General features: G+C 52.6%; 1 pseudogene; it reads left to right on the top strand.

Annotated features, from left to right (window-relative positions):
* Window positions 1–1,061: 1,061 nt before the first annotated feature.
* LOC124239272 (ornithine decarboxylase-like) lies at window positions 1,062–8,514 on the top strand (annotated as a pseudogene).
* The last annotated feature ends 3,000 nt before the right edge of the window (window positions 8,515–11,514 follow it).

Genomic DNA, 11,514 nt, shown 5'->3' with positions numbered 1-11,514 from the left:
GCTCTGATGTCCTATAATCTGAAGATCTTGGACTTCCCACTTATCCTTTCTGCGCCTAGTTTTCTCATCTGTGAAAGGGAACATGCGTGTGAAGGAGCCTGGGAGAGGATGCCAACCCCCTATTCCATGTGCACAGCCCATGCATCTTGCCTGGTCCTTCACCAGCTCTCTGATGCAGGCTGGGCTGGGCCGGTGGCCCATCCTACAGATGGGAAAATTCACGAGGGCTCCATGGAACTCTGTGTGGCTGAATAGACGGGCCCAGGACTTTTGTTCTGAGAACTCTGGCTCCTGAGGCCAGGGGGAGCTGGGAGGAGTGAGGAGGCCGGGTCCTCAGAGCAAGCCCCCTCCAGGATGCCAGGACTGTGCCTGGCAGAGGGCTGGGTTAGAGGGTCGGGGATGAGCAGCCCTGGGGACCTGAAAGAGAGTCTAGGGCCTCCTGGAAGCACGTGGCCAAAGGGGCTCACTGTCCTGGGGCCGGGGAATCCACCTGGCAGGGGGTCCTGAAGACGGTCCAGGAGCTCTCTGATTGGTCTAGGGGGAGAGGGAGGGGAGAGAGGGGAGGAGGTGGGAGGGGGAGCAGGGAGGTGGGTCTCAGTCCCTGCTTTGGTGGGCTAGAAAGAAGGCTTTCTGCTGTGTGGTTTTATAAGTCAGTTTACCAGGTCTTATTCCAGGCTCCATCCTGCTGGGGGTCATGGGATAGGTCTTCTGTCCCCTTCTAGTCTCCCTGCCCCCCACCACTTGGGGTTTTACTCAATGCCAAGCTATCTGGTTGGGTGTTGGAGCCGTCTTGGACCCAGCGTGGTCTACAAAGATTGCTGCCCTCTTGTCCCCTTGTTGTTTTAAGGGTTAGAAGATTTGGGCTTAAATCTTGTCTTGGCCATGTTCTTGCTCTGTGACCTTGAGACGATGACTCAGCTTTCTGAGCCTTTGTTTCCCCTCTCTAAAATGGGGATAAGAATTGTACTGACCTCATAGAGCTGTTGTGAGGATTAAATGACATAATCCACTACCCACCCTTACCCCCCTCACTGCTCTGGCGGGAGAGCTGAGACCCCTTCATGGTGGCCGACCTGGGCATGCTGGCCAGCCGCCATCGGGCCTTCTGACGCCCCGCCCAGGGTCTCCCCTTCTTGCAGTGAAGGGCAACAGCAGCCCCTGGTGCTTCGTGTCCTGGCCGCCCTGGACACCAGCTTTGACTGCGCCACCCAGCAGAGCCTGTGCCCACTGCCAATTGCCTTATTCATTTGCCTGACACTTCCCGGGGAAAAAAGGCCAATTGCCAGTGGTCCTGGAGTGGGGACTGTGGCACTGACACACACATAGTGCTCTATTGTTGTTGAAGGAATAAATGAATGAACTGTGGGTGGCCAACCTTCCACTGGTCTGTGAGACTAGGTCCAACAGCCTGAGCACAGGATTCAGTCCACAGACCCTGTTACTGTCCCGGCACAGCCATTTCACCCGAGCCTCAGTTTTTTCCTCTTTAAAATGGGGCCAACTATACTTTCCTTAGAGTAGTCTAGAAGCCTAAATAGCACAATATGTGCCCAGCACAGTGCCAGGTGCATAGCAGGGGTTCAGTTAAGGGCAGCCCCTTTTGCTTATGCCCAGGCTTCCTGTCCCCAAAGAGCAGGGGGGCAGCAAGGCAGACTCCTACTCTGGCTGTCACCCACGCCAGGTGGACCTGGAGCAGGTGCTGGGCCTGGGCGTGGTCCCCTCGCGCATCATCTACACCAGGCCCTGCAAGCCCGCCTCCCGCAGCCAGTATGCTGCCCGCCACGGGGGCAGCTCTCGACCTTTGACAGCAAGGAGGAGCTGACCGAGGTGGCCCAGCACCACCCCAGGGCCAGGTGAGACCAGCAGGGGGTTGCAGGAAGGTGGAGCCAGGACAGCAAGCCTGAGGCTCGCAGATGGGGTTGGACCTCAGCAACCAGATGAAGGCGGTCCCAAGCAGCAAAGGACAAGAACTTGAGTCAGTGGGCCCAAAGCTTCCTGGTGCACATGGGGCCAAATAAACTTTGCCTATGTCTGCAGAGACTCTGGGCAGAGCCCGGCATTAGGAGGTCTGGTGTCAGGCAACTCACATTGGAGTCAGGGAGACCAAGGCTCACATTTCAGGCTCAGTTGTCACATGTTCCTGTAACATGGAGGCCTGCGGAAGCTGTCTTTATAATTTTATCCTCTCCTGCTTTTTCTTGCCTCAGCAGAAGTCTGTAAGTAGTGGGTGTGTTTGCTCCTTGGGATTCCGTGGCTGGACAGTCCAGAGGAACTAGGTAGGGATGGGTGGAATGTGGGGGGAGATTGGATGGGGGATGAAAGCATCCAGGCCTCGGGGCTCACATGCCTAAGAACCCTTGGCATCCTTTGCATCCCTCTCACAGGCTGGTCCTTCAGCTGTGGATGCAGGACAGCAAGAGCATCTTCCCCCTACGCGCCAGCCTGGAGGTGTATGAACATCTGCTCAAGTCCACCAGAGACGTGGGGTTGGCTGTGACGGGAGCCAGGTGAGAGCAGTGGCTTTTCCTCCCCGGGAGGCGGGACTCGGGGTTTCCACTGCCTGTCTCCAGCCCTCGACTCACTGGCCGCCCTCCCATCAGTCGTGGCCCCTCTGGGCCTCACGATGCTCCGTTCGTCCACAGCGAAGGAGCTGGACGTTATCTAGGACTGGGGTGGGGCAAGCGAGGCACTGGCCTTGGGTGCAAAATTTAACGGGATGCTGAAAAACTCAGTACTCTAGATAAATAAGATTTTAATATGATATTTAAAAAAATCAAAATTAATGCAAAAAATCCATGAATAGGAAAACATCAAAATTTTAAATAAAGTAAGATTGGCATTTCTGATTTTTCCTTTTGCTTCAGGGTCAAATCACTGTTCCCGATCTTGTCGTTATTTAAAATTTTTCTATTTTATTCATCTTAGATGTTTTTGTATCAATTTTGCTTTTTAAAAATATCGCATTGAATGTTATTTATCCTAACTCCTTAGTGTTTTGGTGTCCCTTAAACATTGCACCTGAGGAGAATGCCTCACTCTCCTCACCCTACCTGGCTCCGGTTTGTTCCTCAGCCCACCCTGCTTGCGGGCCCTGAGATTTGGGGTTCTGATCACGTGCCTTCCAAGGAGGAAAAGGAGGAGAGCCCCTGCAGTGAGGCACTGGGAGAGGCAGCTAAGAGAGGTGAGCGCCACACAACCGTGAGAGCCTCAACTCAAGGATTGTCCTGTGGGATGTGTGTGGCTCTGAGGACACCCGTGCGTAGATCCGAGGCTACGTGGTTCTGGGGGTGCCCATGTGGGCCAGTGTCGTCACATGCGTTGCAGTGTCTGTGTCCGAGCTGGTCTCCATGTTCTCCCCGTGTCCGTGTTTCTGAATGTGTCTCTCTTCTTACTCACCCTTGCATTTGCATGTGTGTTTCTGCACACGTCACTCCACATGTGTTCAGTTTCCATATGGGCTCTGGCTGCCAGACACCCCACAACTTCACGCAGGCCGTTGCCGACTGCCGGCATGTGATCGAGATGGACCGTGGGGTCGGGCATGACCTGAGCCTCCTGGATGGCGGAGGGGCCTTCCCTGGAGTGGAGGGCCCAGAGCCTGAGTCTGAGGAGGTGGGGGGGGGAGGATGAGAGGGAGCCTGGGTGTCCCAGCCTGGGTTTAGAGGACAGAGTGTGTGTGTGTGTGTACACGGGGAGCTCTTGTAACTGAGTCATGGGCATGCGTGTAGCTGGGGTCTGGCTCTGTCGAGAGGGCTTTGTCTGACCATGCTTTTGTGCGTGTGTGTGCCTGTGTGTGTATACGAGCACAAGAGCGCCTGGCTCGTGTCTTTCTTTAGACGTGTTAGCTGCTATCCCTGGTTGAGCTACAGTCAGGTAGAAGTCTACTATCCCCCAGACCCGGGGCATAGTCCATCTTTGCTGACCATGTGTTGATTTAAAAGATTCCAAATTCAGACATCCAGAGTGCTATAGCCTATACACATGCTGTGTGCCCTTGGACAAGTTACTTCTCCTCTCTGGGCCACAGTTTCTATCAGTTTTCTCCCCAATAAAACGGAGATGGTAACACCTCCCCACAGCCCTGTCACGGGATGAAGGAAGATGATGCGGTAGGCTCACCCGTAGGGACTGGCCACATTAGGGGCTGGCTCTGTCCCCGCAGATGGCGAGAGTGATCAATGTCGTCCTGGCCAAGGACTTCCCCAAGGAGAGCGGCATGGAGGACATCACGGCTGCTTCTACATGGCGTCTGTCTGCACCACCGCTATCAACATCATTGCCAAGAAGGCGGTGCTGGAGCCCGGTGGGTGGGCCCTGTGGGTGGGGCGGGCACTGTTCAGGTGACCCTAGGCCATGGGGGAGAGGATGGCAGAAGGTCTGGGCTCCACCCCTGGGTGCCTAGTTAACAGGAAATAAGCTTCAAATTGGGCATAGAAACGAACCCGTCTGTATCACTGTTTTCTTGTTCTCCAGCAGACCAGGAGATAGAGCATGAGGGTCCTCAGTCTTCCTGAGTGGACAATGCATTTCCACTGCGTTTATGGAGGGAGAGTCACAGAATACGGCCCATGAGGTCACAGACGCCGTTGTGCTGGCGTGCGCCTTACAGTCTTCAAACACGTGCTTTCTAACAGGTGCAGATTCTTATAACTAAAAATGCAGCGAGTAAATACAAATTCTTACAACAATTACATGAAGGCAATTGTTGTCATCCTGACCTGAAGGTTAAAGGTGACATCTAAAGGGTGACAGTAAACCTTTTGACAGTCGAGGTCGACCATCACAGGAGAGTTTTTCAATGGTTTGTTATGTTTTCAGCAGGAGTAGGATGGGGTGGTTGTTCTCACAGAGCGAGCTAACCAGAAATTCAATTTCCTGATGAGATGGAGAATAGAAATAGATCTCACCTGCTGGATTAGTGCTCTCTATTCTTTGTGGCTTTGTGATAATTTATACATAAATATTTATAAATTGTTTTATCTCCTCCCTTATCGTTTTGACAAATGACTTGCCACACCTTTGTAATCCCAAAGGCACTTGTGTCAACTGGTATTCTTTCCTCAGAAAGTGTCTCATTAAAGAATATTGTGGGGCCGGCCCAAGGCCGAGTGGTTGAGTTTGCGCGCTCCGCTTCGGCAGCCCAGGGTTTCGCTGGTTCGGATCCTGGGCGCGGACATGGCACCCCTCATCAGGCCACGCTGAGGCAGCGTCCCACGTACCACAACTGGAAGGACCCACAACTAAAATATACAACTATGTACTAGGGGCATTTGGAGAGAAAAAGCAGAAAGAAAAAAAAAGATTGGCAACAGTTGTTAGCTCAGGTGCCAATCTTTAAAAAAAAAAAAAAGAATATTGTGATATGAAGTGGATGGTTTCAGCCATCATTTAATAAAAGTCTAAGTTATAAGTATTTGGGGCTTATTTTTTATTTCCACCATAACAAGAGCTGTCCATTATTAGGCATCTATTACGTGTGAAATACATATTTTATCTCACTTCCACTCAACAATCCTGTGAGGTAGTTTTGAGTCGTTCTCATTTTACTGGTAGAGATTTTGAGGCTCAGAGAGAGGAAGTGACCCATCCCAGGCGGCACAGCTAGTGGCGGCATGGCTGGACCCGGGTCCGCCTGCCTCAAATGCTGGCGTACTTCTACCTGGACCACATGCCGAGCCGAGCCTCGGGGCTGTGTGACTAACTCTCTTAGGACCCCTGGGGCCATGGTCCCTGGAGACAGGACCAGGGCTCGCAGCTGGGAGAGAGGGGCAGAGATGGGAGATCTCACCTACACCAGAGAGAAGACGGTGAGAAGTAGACCCGGGGAAGAAAACCAACGTTCAGAAACCTCTTAGCATCTCAACGCCCAAATGTTATGAAATGCCTCACATGTTAACAGAGATCAGCGTAAAATCCTGAGTTTAGATTCAAGAAAGCAATATTCCTTTTTTTTTTTTTTTTGATCATTGCAGAGGTTGCATTTCAGGTCAAATCTCTGTCTCCATTATCTGTGGTATTTTAAGTGTAGACACTATTGTGTCTTCAGAACAATTGAAAATGTTCCGTGACACCAGTAAGCGCTCTTCTATTTCCCAAGTTTAAAACTTTCATTGTACATTACTAATAGCTCCCTTATTCTTCTAGTGAATATTGTATTTTTATTTTGATATAAAATGTATCTTGTTACATGTTAAACTTCAGTTCCTCTTGACTGTGTTCTTCACTTTGTCTCCTAAGGCACAAGATTGACCAGCAGTGTCCTTAAGGTTCCTCCCTGCCGGGAAGCCCCACAGCTGGAATGTGGCTTTTTTCTCTCCAGAAAGGAATTCCTGCCTCTTCCACAGTCGGCACTGTCTATTGTTGCGGGGGATCTTTTTATCCAGCTTTCAGTTCCCTCTCAGGGGTCACTGTTCCACGGTAGTTTTAAGAGTGTTGTGTCCGTGGGAGGAGGTGAGTTCAGAATTCTACGCAGCCATCTTCCCAGCAATCCCGAGAAAGCAGTATTCTAAGGACAGGCTAAGAGTGGCTGTGAAGAAACTTGCTTGGTAGTCTGTCATGTCCAAAGGATCTGGGGGCTGTACGTGCCCATCAGCTTAATATGCATCAGGAGTATGATGGAGCTGGGGGGAAAGCCGCTACACGCTCCCTTCAGCAACATCAACAGAGGCAGAGTATTTAGATGGAAGGAGGTGAGAATCGTGCTGTACTCTGTGCGTGTCAGGGTTGGGCACTGTTTCTAAATATACCTGGGACTTGTTTTAATCAGGTAACGTGAGACGTGCAGACAGGGAAATAACTGCCATCAGGGAAGAAGGTTTTACTCAGTTCCCTAGAAACCGGAGGCATGGCATGCCACACAGGGCCACACGGGGAAGCGTGTGGTCGGGAGGCAGAGGGAGAGAGGGGAAGGTGTGGGCAAGAGCCTGGACTGTGGTTTTTGAGGGAAGGAAGGGGTGGGGTGCGTAAGCAGGGCAGGCAGATTTGGGGTTGGCCAGTTTGAATAACGCCAGCGGGCTCTGGCTGTTAGGACTGCCCCTGGGGCCTGGGCCTGGTGGGGGATTCGGGCAGGGAGACAGTGTCTCAGCCTCTGAGAGCTCCACACAGGAGGGGGTTGCGGTGTGGACTCTGGATGGGTGGTCTGCCTAGGAAAGGCGTGCTCGCAGCGCCGACTTTTTCTGTCTCTAGGAATTAGCTAGCTCTGGGAGGAGCCATCTCTCCAGTCAGCAAGGTCCCCGATGCCAGAGCATCAAGAATACAGAACCTGAGAAGATATGGTCCACACAGGAACCCTTTTGAGGAAGAAAACTGGCAAATTAGCACATGCAGAAGGAGCAACCATAATGGAATCGCGTTGTAAAAAGGCCGTTTGCGCCCAGTTTTGCCTCACGAGCAGGTGCTCGAGGAATTTGGTCGAGGGTGGGGGCAGAGGACCTGGGACCTGAGATCTGAGGAGGAATCCCAGCCCTGCCACATTCTCCTGTGGGACTTCTGGCAAGACAGTTTTCTCAGCAGTAAAGTAGGGCTCATTGTATCTACTTAGAGTGTAGATAAGAGGATTAAACCTCTTAACACACGTGGAGAGCTTAGAACAGTGCCTGAGCTGGAGTTCATCGTATAGTTAGTTATGTTAGTACTAGTGGTGGTGGTGGAGGGGTGCTGGGGGTGGTTCTCTGACGGAGGGAGCAGAGGGGCTGTGGGAGCCCGAGGACAGGCCCCGACCCCACCTGGGATCAGGGAAGACCCCCGGAGCAGGGAACAGGAGTCCTCAGCGCTGAGCACAGGGCCTGGGCGTCTCCCAATGGTGCTGGGCTCAGGTGTCGGGGGTCAGTGGTGAGACTGGGTTGAGGGCACCTTAGTCCTGCCCTCTGCCTGCCCCCAGGAGGCCCCAGAAGCTCGTGTACTATCTCAACAAGGGCCACTATGGCACCTTCCACATCTTACTCAGGCAGCCTGTCCCCAGGAGGCCCATTGTGGTGAAGGTCAGGGGACTCATGCGGATCCGGCACCTCCCAGACCCTGAGGCCCCCGAGTCCAGCCCCCCGCCCCGAGAGGCAGGGATTCCTGCTGCCAGGTGGAGAAGTGAAGGATCTCAGACTATCAGTGGCTCTGCAGGGCCGCCATACCATGTGCATGTACAAGGACGTGCACGTTATGCCTGTGTGTATTTGCATGTGCACTTCTGTGTGGGTGGGTTTCTCTGTGTGGGCCTGTTGATTTGCACCTGTGCAGGAAGGTGAGCATACAGGTATGTGGGTCAGTGTAGGTGTGCATGCGCATCTGTTTGGCAATATATATTTCCATGTGCATCTCTCTGTATGCACTGTGTGTATATTCCCTGAATCCTTGAATACTGGTGCGGGAAATTTAGGCAGTAGAGATTCTCAAACTTTGCTTCACATTAGAATCATCTGGGAAGCTGTAAAAGACCCTGATGCTGGGACCAGCCTAGTGTCAAAGTCATTAAGTCCATGCACTCTGCTTAGGTGGCCTGGGGTTCACAAATTCGGATCCCAAGTGCAGACCTACACACCACTCATCAAGCCACGCCACGGTGGCATCCCACATACAAAATAGAAGAAGATTGGCAACAGATATTAGCTCAGGGCCAATCTTCCTCACCAAAAGAAAAAAAGAAAAAAACCTGGATGCCCAGGCCATGCCCCAGATCATCAAAATCAGAATTTCTCCTGGGTTGGGGCCCTGGCATCGGTCCTTTGCTAAAACTCCCCAGGCAGTTCCAATACACTGCTGAGTTTGAGTCCCAGTATTTTCAGTGATTATTGAATAAACTCTTCCCGTTTTATAGATGAGGAAACTGAAATTCCATCTATGTCTACGCATGTGAATGGGCAGGGCTGGAATGTTGCGCTAGGACATAAGCTCCATGAGGGCAGGATCAAGAACAGTGCCTGACACATAGAGACAGCCCAGTAATTGGTCACTATGGGTGAATGACTGTCCTTGCTCATGCTTCCCCACTGGTGCTCCTGAGCATGTCCCGCTGGCCTGGGGAGTGGGCTGGGAGCCCGAGGGGGCTCTTCCTTCTGATTGCCCACCCCCGTGTTCCTGCAGGAGCTCTGCTCGGAGCCAACTCTCTTCCCCTGCCCCCTTGCAGAGGGTCCCACATGTGAGGCCTCTGAGAAGCTCTCCTTGGAGGAGGTCAGCTGCTTGAGCTGGTCACAGACACCTGACCCATCTTCCCCTCCATGGACGCCTGCATGTCCTCCATGAGCTCCACCTTCCACAGCTTCCCACCCGCCTCCGTCTGCGGCACCGTGGGATCCGAGCTCAGGTGTCTAGGGGGAGGACTCGCACCAGGATCTGAACTTGGCAATGGGACCTTGTGGCTGAGCTCTAGGGACCCAGGCCCAGAAAACACCCTGCTTCCCCGTTGGCCCCAGCAAACCTGAAGTGTCTGACTGACCTCTGACACTGGCCTCTGACTATGGGGTTGACCCCGTTTCAGCCTCTCCCCAGGAAAGTCCAAGACAGCACCCCTGGGCTGCTCTGACAGCTCTCACATTTGGAGGCCTTTGCTGGGGCAGAAGCAGGCAGCCCTGTGGCCCCAGCTGACCCTCAGCCCACGGCCAAGCCCCCACTCTGCTCTGACCATTTGCGGCTGCTCCCGGGTTCGCTCCTCAGATGTCCCTTCCCTACCAGCTTCAGGCTCCCTTGCAGCCCCTGCCCCAGGTCCCCTCACCACCCATCCTGAGGTTCGCCACCCGAGGTGGTGGGGGGTGCTCTGGAACACTCCTTTACTGGCACAACCTTTCCACAGAAGCCTGCTGGACACAACCTCAGGCTGGGATGCAGCTGGGATGGAGGGGCTCCAGCCTAGGCTGCCTCCTCCAGGCAGGTGACTCCACCATCATTGCTCCTTACACCCTAGACCCTGGGTGGAGTAGGGTTGGGAAACTTCCCTGTTACAACACGTGCCCCCGGAAGGCCACGTCCTGGAATGGGAGGCCACCTGCATTGACCTCGAGATTCTTTCGTCCTTCCTTTCATTCAGTTAATGACCCCTGCATTGTTCTAGAAAGATTTACGTACACTATAGGCACCCACTCCAGTGGAGAGAGCACTGGCTTTGGAGCCAGACAGGCCTGGAGAAAATCCAGGCTCCACCACGCACTAGCAGAGTGGGCAGAGCCTCAGTTTCCCCTTCTGTGAAGAGAGGAGGATGTTAGCATCTGCCTGGCAGCTCTGCTGAGAGGATTAAGTCAATTAATGCAAATCTTCGTTCAGGGTCAGTTGATGTCCAGGGCCCTGCCTCTGGCTGGTCCTGATCGCCAGCCCAGACCACTCAGAGACCACTTCTTGCCCCCACAGTCTGGGCGCCCTCAGGCAGCACACACAACCTCTAGCCACACAGCTAAGGGGCAGGCATGTGGGTGCCTCGGAGCTGGCCTTGGCCTTAAGAAACTCCCGGGTTGGAGGTGGATAAGCAAGGTGTGGACACAGCCAACTCCGAAATAGGGCAGATGCTACTGCACGTCCCCCAGGCATGCAAAAACCTTAAAAACAATATTTGGGGCGTTCTGAGCTCAAAAACAGAATGTGTCCAACAGGAAAGGATAATGGCAGAGGTGGGAGTAGAGATATATCAGGATGACCAGCCACATTCCTACAGTCAGTGAAGAGGGAGCAGGCCCCAGAGGCCAAAGCTGCCCACCTCCTGTGTCCTCTGTCCTTTTGAAGCTTCACCTGACGAGATGTTCTCTGATCTCCAGCCTCTGTCAACGATCCTCCCCAACCATCCGAGTCAGCCCCACCAATCTGGCTGCTGCCTCCCCAGCTCAGCCAAGACCAGAGGAACCTTCTAGCATCCTTAGGCTAAAGAGAATTCTTCCCCCAGACACCCGAGGAGAAGGGATGGGCTGCAGATGCCACCCAAGGAAGCCAGAGGGTTCAGATAGCCTTCAGATCATGTGCCACTCATTCATCTCTTCCCAGAGCATGAAAACTGGGGATGGAAATGAGTGGATTTTAGGAAAATGTAACATTTTATTCAGATGGAAGAGATATTGGTGCGTTTTGTGTTTTGCCCTATGGGTGCTGTCCTGTGGGATCATGAATATCCATCCATCCACTTATCCATTCATTCATTGATCCGTCCATTCATCCATCAATTGATCCATTCATCCATCCATCCATTCATTCATTGATCCGTCCATTCATCCATCAGTCGATCCATTCATCTACTCATCCATCTATCTATCCATCCATAAAATAAAATGTGAGGGCCTAGTCTGGGCCTGCCACTATTCTAGACAGGTGACACGCGATGAAAATATGGGCAAGAATCAACGCTCATGGAGCTTACCTTCCAGTTGGGAAAAGATAGAGCATAAACAAACACATAAATAAATGATAAAATGAAGTGGAAGCAACAAGTGCTGTGAAAAACAATAAAACAGGGTAAAAGGATAATGAAGAATAGAGGAAGGTGCTGTTTTAGGTAGAGAGGCCAGGGAAGTGTTGAAAACAAGGCTGGGAGACCTGTGTGGATGGGCA

This window comes from Equus quagga, chromosome 5, assembly GCF_021613505.1.
Source record: "Equus quagga isolate Etosha38 chromosome 5, UCLA_HA_Equagga_1.0, whole genome shotgun sequence".
In the NCBI taxonomy this organism is placed as follows: domain Eukaryota; kingdom Metazoa; phylum Chordata; class Mammalia; order Perissodactyla; family Equidae; genus Equus; species Equus quagga.
Note: the sequence above shows the minus strand (reverse complement) of the source record. Positions and strands in the feature narration are given on the sequence as shown.